Source organism: Trachemys scripta, chromosome 5, assembly GCF_013100865.1.
Source record: "Trachemys scripta elegans isolate TJP31775 chromosome 5, CAS_Tse_1.0, whole genome shotgun sequence".
Classification (NCBI taxonomy): domain Eukaryota; kingdom Metazoa; phylum Chordata; order Testudines; family Emydidae; genus Trachemys; species Trachemys scripta.
In genome coordinates, this window is record NC_048302.1 from 26,133,156 (window position 1) to 26,146,842 (window position 13,687).

Sequence of the window (13,687 nt, forward strand, 5' to 3'; positions counted from 1 at the left end):
TCTAACAGAGTTGAGACCTAGGAATTAGAATTCTGCACAGATGGTATCATTAGGAAATAAAATATTTTCATAAATTAAATTTGGTAAATAGTTTTACATTATTATGAACTAACAAGGCTGCAGGATTGAAACAAGAAAGAAAGAAATATGAGGGAAATTAAACATGAGAGCAGTTTAAACCTTGGAGATTAGTTAGTTATCTTCATATAGGTATGGTAAGAACATTCAGTAAAACTGATGGTATCAAATGATACTTGTATAGCTGTAATCAGCAGCATCTGTCCTGTGCATCATCTCTCTGTTTGAGCAATTCCCTTGCTTTAAAACCACTTACAGAATTTCTACTGCAGTAGCAAGTGCCAGATGGATGCAATATTATTAGCAAAGCAGATTAGCGTGGGGGAGAGAAGTTAACACTACAGATATGTATAGAAAGTGTTAAATGATATAGGAGCTGTTCTCTCCCCATTGCATCTTGTATAATAGACTAGGGTTATCACGTTTTGAGTGTCCAAAAAGAGGACACTCCACGGGGCCCCGGCCCCGCCCCAACTCCACCCCTTCCCCTGCTTCCCGCGAACATTTGATTCGCGGGAAGCCTGAAGCAGGCAGCAGGTAAGCTGGGGGTGGGGTGGGGTGGGGGTAGGAGGCGCAGCCCAATCTGGCACCCCCGGCCCCGCGCCGCCGGCCCTCGGCCCCGCACCCCCGGCCCCACATGTCCCTATTTTCCTGGACATGTTCGGCTTTTTGGGATTTCCCCCTGGACGGGGATTTGAGGCCCAAAAAGCCGGACATGTCCGGGAAAATCCGGACGTATGGTAACACTATAATAGACCAAACATGCAGACCAAACTAGTTTTTCTGTCAAAGAGCCAATAATTGCATGCATCTTTGCAGATGGAACTGGCCTGTAAAATTACATGAGTTTCTTTAAAATCCCTTTTGCAACTACCTTAAAATGTAGCATAATCTCATGCATACAATAGCACTCAGAAGTGTGCAATCTTTTGAAATAAGATTTCATAATCAGCTACCTCATCTTATCAGGTGGGTATTCAAACTGCATAATTGCATTAGCAGTAGACAAGCCCTAACAAGGCAGAGTTATGAAAAAAAAATTGAAAGGGAGGATGAGTTAAAGGATTTGCAATTCACGGCTCCACTCTTGCAAGCCCTCTTCACATTGAGCTTACTAGGAGTTTGATGCAGGGAGGGCTTGCAGAATAAGGGACAATTAGAAGGCCATTCTTTCAGAACCAAATCCAAAATCTTTCAATAGAATATTGCTTTCCCGTCTATTCTTCCTAAGACCACTCTCCCTCCTCCCATCTCCAATAAATTGTCAACTAAGCCCCATGTGGAATGAAAAGTGAAAAGAAAAATAGGGAATGAAAATATTGACAAGAAGGCATATCAATTACTTTCATCAACAAATAGAGTTAGTTTACTCCAAGCCTGTAAGGCAGGGGTCCCCAAGGCGGTGCCCGCGGGTGCCATGGCGTCTAAGTGCGCCTGCGTACTGGCTGGCGGATGAATATCCGCCAAAATGCTACTGAGAAACAGCGTCATCCAGAGGCGTCGCCGCCGAAATGCCGCCGATTTTCAGTGGTGATGCCTCTGGATGACGCTGCTTGTCGGCGGCGACGCCTATTGACATTGCCACTTGTCAGTGGCATTTCGGCGGATGCTCGTCCGCTGCCACGGTCCTCCATGGCGCCAGACGAAAAAGGTTGGGGACCACTGCTATAAGGACATGCAGGTGTTTCCGGAAGAGGCTTTAATAACGTTAAGCATTGGTTATAATGTCTTCTCAAAGGACTTCAGAAATTCCCCACTATTTACTATCTGAATCATAACTAGCACTGAAAATGTGAATTACTGACCTTCCGGATGAACAGTGGTGCAATGTCACCAGTAAACAAGCCAAGCTAAAGAAACCAGATTTGGCCACAATGGGGAAATGTTTCAACATTTTTCATTCAGGTTTAATTTAACTTTAAAATTTTTAAATGTAGGTCTTAGGGAAAGGATAGAAATCAGGGTTTTCAGGTTTAACCCTAAAACCAGATCCCTTAGTTTCAGAACTAGTCCTCCACATAAAGTATGTAAGGTTATAGCACCTAGAGCTGTGAAGAACATTTACGTACTTTAATATATTTAAAAGTGTCCATTTACTAACCAGAGAAAAAACAACTACTTAGTATTGCAATTCAAGAAAATCATGTGTCATTATGTTCACAGCAAGTGCAATATTATCTGGGCTCCTTATAAATATGCGAACACAAAAAGATCATGATTTCCTGCAAGAAATACTTATTCCAACGGAAGGAAGCTGAATAAATGGCTCCCCAGGAGCAATTAAATGGTGGAAGTTAATTGCTCTTGAGATTAAAAATCAGAACTGGCCTGAAATTCATCCCTTCACCTGTTTAAGTCAAGCCTTTAAAATTCAGCTGTCCTCTCTCACCCAGGAAGAGGATCCAAGAAAATATAAATCACCCACTTCCATACATGATTCATTCTCCTTTACTCCCATACAGTTGCTTTTCCCTTCCCATTGGATATCTAGTGCCAGCTGCCCGAGTCCACCATCATCACTGCTTAGAGCCTCTCCAAGGAGACCTTAGATCACCTCTGTGTGTGTAATGCAAGTAAGTGCAGCCTCCTGGTGCTCAGTCACGCAAAGCAAATAAAGAAGCTGAGTAGAGAAAAGCAAAGGTAAGCGGAAGTAGACTAAAAACAGTGTCATCGCTTTCGCCACTCACTAAAATAAAATATCCATTTTGAGGTCATAAAATGAACACATCCTCTGTGGAGATAAACAAAACAGTCTATTTCCCTGAGAAAAGTGATGAGTCCTCCATTATGCCCTACAGATAGACTTCTGTTTCTGTGTGACCAGTGGGGGGAAGAAAACCAAAGAGTAGATAGTTCTACACTGAGAACATTTAGATCACGAGGCTCAAGTGCCCTAAGTGATCTCAACTGACATGGCTGTTTAGAGTCTTAGGTAACCAGAACCCAAACCATATAGGCCTTAATAGATCAACATTACTGATCTGAATAGAAGGGCTTTTCAATCTTGCTGGCGAAGGCATAACGAGATCCAATAGATAGAAGATGAAGTTAAGACAAATTTAACCTTGCAATAAAAAGCAGCTTCTAGTAGCGAGGGCAATTAAACATTTAAACAGTTTACCAGGGGAGGTGGTGGACTCACCATCACTTGGCGTCTTTAAAATGAGACTAGACACCTTTCCATCCAGCTTCAAAAAGAAATGCTACAGCCTGGGAGAGCAGAGGTCAGGCTGAATGGTCCTAGTGGTCTCTTCTGGCCCTGGAATCTGTGAAGGAAGTGGGGGATTCATGTGCCACAGGGAGAACGGGATTGCTTGCATTGCCCTCAACATATTAATAAACAACTGCATCTCTGCATTAAGACATTTACGACAAGCATATCTCGTGTTCAGAGCTTTAACTAGTTGCCTGCAGGAGTCAGGAAGAAAACCATCTGCCTCCCCACCCCTTCCAATGCACAATTGGCAAAATATATTGTGGGTTTGTTTTTTTCAACCTTCCTCTGAAGCATCAGATAGTGGCCACAGCTGGAGATGGGACATCAGGAGATGAATATGTGAACAAGTCAGGCATCTAAGAAAGATGTGTACTTCCTCAGATCACTGGTCCACTGTGGACCAGTGATCTGAGGAAGTACACATCTTTCTTAGGGTAGGTCTACCCTACCCACCAGATTGGCGGGCAGCAATCAATCCAGCGGGGATTGATTTATCGCGTCTAGTCTAGACACAATAAATCGACCCCCGAGCACTCTCCCGTCGATTCCTGTACTCCACCGCCGCAAGAGGCAGGGCTGGTGCTACCATTAAGGTGAACTAGGTGGTTGCCTAGGGCGCCAAAAAGTGGTGCCCCCAATTTCTTTTTTTTTTTTTTTTTTTTTTTTTTTACAGCATTCCTCCCCGAGCACGCGGTCACCGCTCCACTTCTCCCACCTCCCAGGCTTGCAGCTCCAATCAGCTTTTTGGCGCCACAAGCCTGGGAGGAGAATTAGAGGGGGGCCACGTGCTCAGGGAGGAGGCAGAGCAGAGGTGAGCTGGGGTGGGAAGCTGCCACACTGCTCCCGGGGGGGGGGGGGGAGCTGCTGCGGGGGCGCGCGCAAGGTGGAAGTTTCGCCTAGGGCGCGAAACTTCCTTGCACTGGCCCTGGTGAGAGGTATAGCCAGAATCGAAGGGGGAGTGGCAGCAGTCGACTCACTGTAGTGAAGACACTGCGGTGAGTAGGTCTAAGTACAATCAACTTCAGCTACATTATTCATGTAGGTGAAGTTGTGTAACTTAGATCGATCTCCAGTGTAGACCAGGCCTAAGATGCCTGACTTGCTCACATACTCCGGGTCAAACTGATGTCCAGATTTGGGATTAGGAAGGAATTTTTCCTTAGATCACACTGGCAGGGACCTTGTTTTTTCTTCATCATCCTCTGCAGTGTAAGGCATGAATTGCCTAGGATTACCTGGACATATTTTACCTAATCAATTCCCAGTCATTGCAATGGCCTGTGGCACCTTGGTCTCCCTGTTCTCTGCCTATGGCAAACAGAGGTTCATAATCTCCTAAGGACTGAAATGCTTTAATCAAATCAGTCATTGGGTTTAACAGAGGGGGTATCTGGATGACATGTAATGGCCTGTGATATACAGCAAGTCAGAATAGGTTATCTAAGGGCAGGACCGGCTCCAGACACCAACTTACCAAGCAGGTGCTTGGGGCGGCCACACCAGAGAGGGGCGGCACATCCGGCTCTTCGGCGGCAATTTGGCAGTGGGTCCCTCACTCCCGCTCGGGGCGAAGGACCTCCTGCCGAAGTGCCACAGATTGTGATCGCGGCTTTTTTGTTTGTTTGGCGAGGGGAGGAGGGGGTAGCTGCATGGGGCGGAAAAAACCCTGGAGCCGGCCCTATCTAAGGGTCCTTCTAGCCTTCAAGGCTATGAAAGTATGCATTGCACTTAACAAGGAAACAGGTGTTGAAGGCCTGGGGTAGTATGCTCCATGCAGCTGGATTCTACACAAACTAATTTCCAAATGGTCTCTTAAAAAAAAAACAAAAAAAAAAAACTACTCCTGCATCATAGAGTCCACTTCAGTAATTAAATTTAAAGGTGTCTCTTACACGCCCCCACCCTCTTTAGCAAGGTCAGATCTGAAGAAAGATTACAGTCATCTGCTAGGTTCTAAAAGGGGTGAGGGAAAGACAGTGCTTTTGGTAACCACTGTCACCTGAGAATCCAGGAACAAATCACAACTCCAAAAGCTCCCCTTCCCCCCCCCCACACACACATACACTGCAAACCTCAAAGGTAACACTGCACTGAAGGCCATGCATCTGCTCTGCATATCTCAGACTCTACAATGTTTTTGAGAAACACCGTAGAAGTTGCTTGTGAACTGGAAGAGTGCTATAATCCTTTGGGGAGGCAAAGCACCAGCTGCATTATAGCAAGCAGTAATACACCCAGCGATCCATCTCAACAATCTCTGTGAAGAGACTGTGGACCCCTTTAATCTTTCTGTGATAGAGACAGAGTCTAGGTGATTTTTGAAATTGCTTGTTCCTATCCACATAGAAGGTCAATGCCGTCATACATCAAACATATGAAGCAAAGTCCCCCACAGCGATTTATGTGGTTTAGGAAAGAATACCAGTAGATGAATAGACTAGTTAAGATGCAAATCTGATAGCACCTTAGGTAAAAAACTTGGGTTCGCGGGCATCGGGAGATCTTGTCCTTGAAAAGCATTGTAAATAGGAGGTCTGCCATCAATGCTCCAATTTCTAATAGTGATAGCTATTAGAAAGGATGCCTTAATAGATCAGTGAAAGAGCAGGTTGCCATAGGTTCAAATGGAGGTGCCATAAGGCATCTAAGTACCAGGTTGAAATGCCAAATTGCAGCAGAATCCTTTATCCCCAAGATAAGATTCCACAGATCCTTAATAAATCTTGAGGGCACAGGGTGTGCAAAACAGAACCCCTCCCCCCCCCAGTAGGGAATGAAAAGCTGATATCACAGGAAGATGAGCCTTAATGGAGCTAAATTAATACACCCCTTTTTTTAATCCAGCAGTTAATCCAAGATGGCTGACAGCAGAAAAGATTCAGGCACAAGGTGCTGCCAGTGACACCAGTGGTTGAACCTCTTCACAATTTCTGAAGGTAAGTAATTCAAATTGACTCTTTTTTACTGTCTAATATTACCTGTGCTCCTGTCGAGTAGGTGGATTCTAATTCTGTGAATGATCCAGGAGCCATGTTTAGAAATGTAGGACGCCTAGGTTGAGGTGAAGCACACCACTTGCATCCTGGGAGAGGAGATGAGGGATAGTTGGAGGCTTGAGCACTGGTTAGGAACACATTACTCTCCTTAATGTCTGGGAAGTGTTATTTATGCTCCTGTAAAAGATGTTCAATAAAGGATGCAAACTTGTAAATCATGTAGTCATACTTGACCATGATCATGTGATAGTTTACAATCTGAAATTGGGAGGGTCACAGATGAGTAGGCCTTCTCTCCTAAAAGATCTAACCTTGTCATAAGGAGCAGACCTGGAGTAATGTTGTCTACCCTGCTCCTTTATGGCATCCACCAACAGGGATGTAGGTTGGGGTGATCATTGCATAAACAGACAAAAAAGATTCGTAACACTTGTTGCCATTTTCACACACATTTGTATGCTAGCTTCTCCAGCAAGAACTCTAACTACACCTTGTTTCTCAAATACATTGGCCTGCCATCTAAAACTATGCTCTCGCTTTGAACCTGATACATGATCAATGCAAGCACAATATTTTGGTCAGATCTGATTTGCTTTTAACTTAATGTAACAGGGTGGGGGAACCCCATCCAGTGAGGAGTGAGTATACCCTGTCCTCCGAGCCATCCTCTACCTCAGGGCAGCGAGGCCAAATGGCTAGAGTCTATATAATTGCCTTCACCTCTGGGAGGATATGGCCTAGTGGTCAGAATCGATACAGATGCCCTGTCCCTCAGGGCTGTGTGGCCCAACAGCCAGAGGCAACAGGACTGCCGTGCCACTTCGAGTCAGCAGAGTTGCCCCTATCCGCAGAGCAGTAAGGTCTTGCAGCCAGAGCCAACGGGGTTGCCCTTATCTCCAGAGCAGTGAGGACTTGCGGCCTGAGCCAATGGACTGTCACCTTGGGTGAGGGATGGCAGCTGCAGTAGGGTACCCAAGCCCATTCTACTCCACCAAGTCCCAGCCCAGAGCTTTAACACCCTATCACTGAGTCAGCAGGGCTCCAACTGAAACACGTCCACTACCCACAGGACCATAGCTAGCTCCCCCCAAGACCACTTCCTACCATGTCTCTCGGAGCAATAGTTGGGGTGTCATCTGGGTCTCGGGGCGTGTGCGGTTCCCGGTGACTCCGATCCCTCTTGGGTGTCTGTAGGTACCTGAGCGTCTGTCTGGGTCTCAGCACCTCTGGCTTCCACAGTCAGGTGTTCCAGCTGCTCCCAGGCTGGGCCAGTGAGGTGCATCCTTCCTCCTTGGCGGTCAACTTGGACTGAGTTGGGCTGCTCCTTTTTATACTAGTGCTACACTTGCAGCGTGTCCTGTAGGGGTGTGGCTTCTTCAGCCCACAACAAGGAGTTAACCTTTCCCCATCCAGTGTGGGGTGAGTGCACCTGGTTACACTCCATCAATAAGTACGCTCAAAACTAGTTCATTAAATTAGGAAATTATTGCTTACAGAGCTTTTTTGATTCAAGGGGGGGGGGGAAGTCTCTTCACTCCACACCTGACATCAAAGCAGCAAAGTCCCTAACTATTTTGTGTGGCTGAGAAAAATAGGCAATATTTTATGGATAGTGCTTGTTAGTGTACTTTCATTAATTACTCAAAGTTACACATTCAGAGGACAGTAATGTAATCAAACTATGTTTTGTCTCTGAAATATTCAGGTGAACTGCTAGCACCAAAAAGAATGATAGAGCCGGTATCCATATCTTTTTCCAAATTATTGTTTGCTTGGAAATGTTGATATATTTCATTTTTAAATTCCAACTTCACGAAAGTGCCTGCAGATGAGAGATATAACACACTATTTCAAAACCTACAATTGAATCCTGAATTGGGATGCTATGGGCACACGTTATAAACACATTCAAAGCATTCATTTGGCTGGCTGCCTGGAAGAATGCCAGTATAATCCAGATTAAAGTTCATCTTAAAAAAAAAAAAAAAGGATGAAACATGTGCTGCACAAGAGATCATGCATTCTTCAACATGAAGGGACGCTGTTCTGGTCAGCGACAGAAAGTGACGCAGCAGCCCATGCTCTGGATTTTATCAAGAGCCTTGTGCAAACTTTTTCCCCTCACCAACTCCAGAGACTGCAAATAAGATTAAACCATATTATATTCTCCTGTAGGCAAAGCGGCCAGCCTGCTTTAAGATTGGGCACCAGACTTAGGCGAGAGTCAGATGGGTCCAAGTGGCAGAAATTATCTCCAACTAAGAAATCTCAGCAATAAGCCTCTTGGCTCATTTTGGGTGGATCTCAGGACAGCTCTTAATTCAAAGTTACAGCAAGTCAAAGCGGATACTTTCCCCCAGTCCTAGTACCGGGGACGCCACATTGTTTACAAGTGTGTTCTGTCTTGCCTTGCTGATCAAATGACATGCTAAGTACACAGAGTTTTTCCACATTACCTAATTTTTTTAGCAGAGGTTATTAGATAGTGTATGTTTTGGGCCTCTGGAAATCCTTCAGTTCTTTGTGGGGAGACTCCTCTTTTTTCAGCTAAATCAACCATTTACCCACTAGCAGTTATGATTTTATTGCTGGCATTCTGTTCTATTTCTTTCAGCCATTCAGGAAGGCATTGGAAGGATTCTTCACAGGTTATGTTATAGGGCAATATTAATGTATTAGTTCAGCGACAGTAACTCTGCGTAATGGACCAAAATCTCTCCTATCCTGCTGTGTCCTAGATCTGCAGCTTCACTTTTCCACCATTTATCTTCACAGTCTTAATCATAAAGTGAACCCTGATAGCGTCTCCTTGACCTGGTGGGAAAAGTGAAAGCGAATTGTCAGACTAAGCAGGTTTCCCCCATGCCAGTGTTGCCAATTAAAACAATTTTGAACAGAAAATCATGATCTTCAGTACTCATTTACACAGCTGGATTTAGGATTTTTTTCCTCATGCCTTGCAAGACCATAAAACAAGACAACATAGGAATCAATCACCTACACACTTTATTTTCAAGATTTACTGACAGCTTTTTTAAATGTTAATACAAAAAGCCAGTCAACACCTTCAGCAAATAATACATTATATCGAGTTGATTAATGCTAATTACCATGCATCATAGCCACAAAGTTAAAAATTAACTCTGGGAAAACAAAAAAATCTGAGTTGATGGACTGGAACATAATATTTTTAATTCACTTGTTTATAAAAAGTTGGTCATGCAATGGCAGGAGTTGGCCTAAGTGTCTTTGCTGGATCCAGGAGCACTTGATTAATGGTTAGCGTAACCCTGGTGGGTGTCACCAACTGCAAGGAGTTTGTGATGAGCCTTTAACCTCCTCAAGAGGTATCTGGAGGACGTCTGCCACCTTCTTCATAAGGTCCTGGAATTGACAAAAATAGTCGACCACCGATAGTGGTGGAGGCATGACTGCCTAGTGGGAGGCAAAAATGAAATAGAGGTTAGAGGGGGTAGCCTCTTTGTCTGCCCTATCCTCCAGTTCCTCAAAGGTCTCCTTGAGGTGGGGGTTGGTGGAGGAGACTGTGTGACCCTAGTTTCCTTGTGCAGTTAAGCTGGAGATCTAGCAAAATTGCTGCAGATAACGCCACCTAATGACCCCAGGATGGCCATTGGAGACACCCATATGGAAGATGGAGTGGTACCCAGGACTGACCCCACCAACCCTTATGTGGGTGAGGTCTATCAAAGTATGGGTTTGTGTAATGATGTGAAGGGGGACCCCACACTGATGAGGAGACTGACTGTCTCCTTCATCCACCTTCTCAGTGTGCTCCAAATGAGGCAGCACCAGTAGAAAAGGGCAGAGAATCCTGTCGTACCAGAAAGCAATAGTAGTCTGGAGACTGTTGTCTTAGTACTGAGGGTGTTGTTTGGCTGATTTAACACTGACAAGTCCCTCGAATAATGGAATTCCTGTGGTACACCAAGCAAGATAGTATTGACGCAGCAATTGACTTCAGTGGTACCACTGGTTTGGGGCATGTAGGCACCAATGCCAAAGGTGTGTGCTTCAAATTTTGTTGGTAAGTCTTAAGTAGACTGTGTCCATCTGGATGCGCAAAATACTGTTGCTCTGCTGGCTCAGTGTTTCTCCAAAGTGCTTGGCGATCTCCCTGCTCTGTTGGTACTGGAGGAAGAGTGTCACCTCTTTGGTATTGAGTGAAGAGGTTGAGGTCTCAGACACTGTAGACCTAGCAGGAGATTGGGTCTTCTTGGGAGCTAGCTCCTTGTGATTGGAGACTAAGCTCTTCTTCAGAGCCTTCCCTTTCTTAGGTGAGACCTTAGCCAAAGTTGAAGGGATGTGGGCTCTATCTGGAGACAGACGTACAGTGGGGGAGTTTCTTGCCGTGACTTGGAAGTGGGTCGAAGAGAGCACTCCATCAGCAGCAGCTTCAGTTTGGTGTCTGGATTCTTTTAAGCTCCAGATTTTAAAGCCAGGCAAAGGTTAAACTTCTGGGAGATATGTAGTTGTAAGTGGCAGTGTAGTCAAGGCCTAATTCTATACCAAAACCAAACTGAACAAGAACTACAAAACAAACTGATGCATACATGAGGTGAACATACTAGAGCTCTGTCTCAGGCTGAAGTGTTAGAGAAGGAACTGAGTGCAGTTCGCCTGTACAGCCCTATATATTCTCAAAGTGTGGCATGAGGCCGTATAGAGTCCATGCACAGGCCAAACTGACACTGCTAATGGAAAATCTCCAATCAATGGATTGAGAAGCACATGCGCAATTGAAGTGGAACACCCATAGGGAACTAGACTGCACAGATGAGTGGCAAAAGCTCATGGCTTAGAATTTTAGAATCTGCAACTCAGTGGTTTTCGTTACAGACACCCATACCTTTTTTCCATATAGTTTCTTTGTCACAGGGCATCTATACATCAAGTTTGATCTTGAAGGAGGCAGTGATACTGGGCCTCTCTAACCCCAGCTCATAGAGCACTGCTCAACTTTCTCAGCTGCTAATTTGACTGCAGAATTGGCACAGCCATTATAGCTTGGTTCAATATTTAGGACTTCCATGGAATGATGCAAAAATCTATCTGCAAAGAATTCCTCTTTCCTTTGATAAGTCAGAAGACCTTCTCCCTTTCCCTTCCTGAAATTGACAGGATCCACAAGCTGAAAATCTCACCCATTCATCATATCTATCATCCTCACTCCCCATGCCAATGAGAACAGGAAAGCCTTTCACAACATGATGAAAATCTTAGGATTTAGGAATGTCTGGACAGTTGATTTCTTATCCACACCTTGAGGTTCAACCATGTCAGAACATCTTTTAAAATGACTCTTTTCAATATTGATAAGCAGAGACGCCTACACAAGTGTTAGACATATTTAACAATTCACAAAAGCAAATACATGCTCCAGGGAGACTGCAATAAATACCACATATCAATGAGCAATCAGAAAGAACAGAGACCACCTTTTTTGCAGCACATATTAAGGCTTAGCTGTCAAATGCTGACATTAGCAAATAGCCTCTTTTGAAGGGACATGAGGAAGAGAGTTTTAGAATCTCTTCCAAACTAACATACACTTTCAGATGTAGTTCCTCAAACAATCCCGACATTTGGTGATGAGGGACAATTTTACTGTTTACTTTAAGCAAGCTATTTTCAGTGAGTTGAATGTTCTTGATACTTTCATATACTGAATGTTTTTCCAACATAATTGAGCGCACATTTTAGACAAACAGAAGTTATGTCATACAGGTAAGGCAGAGTCCAAGTTATGGAACTGGATTTTCTCTTCGCATAGAATAGGATGGACGCTTTTTAAGACTAAGTCATTCAGCTCTGTAAGGTAGATAATGAAAATTCAACATTCCCATCATGCACCTTACCTCTCCCCTTCTCTTTTAAATGAGACCGCCAAGCACCATGTGTCCTCCTGTGATTCTGTCTCCCTCCCCTGCCCCACATGCCCACTTTTTAGGTCATCTTAATCATCTCTCCCCATCAATGCAATCTTTTCTATGGAGACACTCACTTTATGTTGTGATCAGTTTTCCCAGGTAAAAGTTGCAATCCCCAAAATTATTTTCTCTCAAAAGATTCCATGATGGGAGATGGAAGACTGAAGAGGTTGCTTTTTTTTAAGTGACATTTTTCAGAAGCCTATAATGAAGGAAGTAATGTTTAAATACAGTTTTTTTAAAAAACATTTTAGAAGCACTCTACCACTCTTAAAGAAGATGGTGCAAAGCTAGAATAGTAGGTATTGCTAGTCTTAAATTACAATTTTGGAAATTAAGTAAGTGACAGACAGCAACATTTTTCATTGCTAGTAGTTTAAAAGTAATTTTTTTTTCAAGTGAGTTAAAATCAGATTTACTTTACAATGAAAGGTGACTAAGTTTTTAATTACTCACACCTTTTGGTTCACAAAACACCAGGATATTTGACAAACTTGGCATGTTACAGAAATACTTAAAATAAAAAATTGTTATTGCAGAATGGCTCAGTTAAATATTCAGACTAAATTCCTCGTGGCAGGGACTGCTCCTGTATGTCTGGAAAGCATGTACCATATCACAGGTATTAACAGGAATACAAGGAAGAATTTTACATTTCCAGTTGGAGATAAGGTTCATGGTCACTTGTTTCTTCTGGCAGCAAGTTCAACTCATAGAACAGTTGAGGGGAAAAAACCCGTTTCTTGCATTCCTAAGTTTCATTCTTGAGGAGGAAGTTCCATTGCTCCAGATGAATTTAACAGTTGTGCAAGGTTATGGTCACAGAGTGAAGTAGAGCCTTAGAATGCCATGAAAATTCCACTGAGGGTTTCACAGACTATGATGGAAATCTTAACTTGACTACTCAACCTGCTAGAACAATGCTGGAGGCATGGCACATAAAAACTGCTGGTAATATTTAAGACCCAAACATTTTCAGTGAGGACTTATAATTAAATTTTGGGCCTAACCTATCTGATTTACTGACTAATCCTAACCAACATTAAGGATTGATGAGATAGTTATTGCTCAACTATTGCAGAAGCAGCATAGATATTTATGCATCTTATTTAGAAAGGTATGCTTTACTATCCTTTAAGAAATCTTGAGATTCCCACAGTAATACACTACACACTGCTACAGCGATACAATCTTTCAGTACTCCCCAGTCCCTTTCCCTATTCAACATACAAATCCAAACACCAAATTGGGAATTTTTACAGTCTACTTTGAATATAAACAGTAAATTGTCACACTGTCCTAGGGTTCGTGCACCATAACATCACAAGTTTTAGTTTAGAAGGTTTTAAAACATTTAAAAACAAGTAATACTACCCAATTCTTGTACAGCACTTATCAGTAGACCTCAAAGGGCTCTACAAAGGCAGTACAGATTATCTACACTTTCG

General features: G+C 43.5%; 1 pseudogene; it reads right to left on the minus strand.

Annotated features, from left to right (window-relative positions):
- Nucleotides 1-8,539: 8,539 nt before the first annotated feature.
- Nucleotides 8,540-9,212, minus strand: LOC117877847 (annotated as a pseudogene).
- Between the last annotated feature and the right edge of the window lie 4,475 nt (nucleotides 9,213-13,687).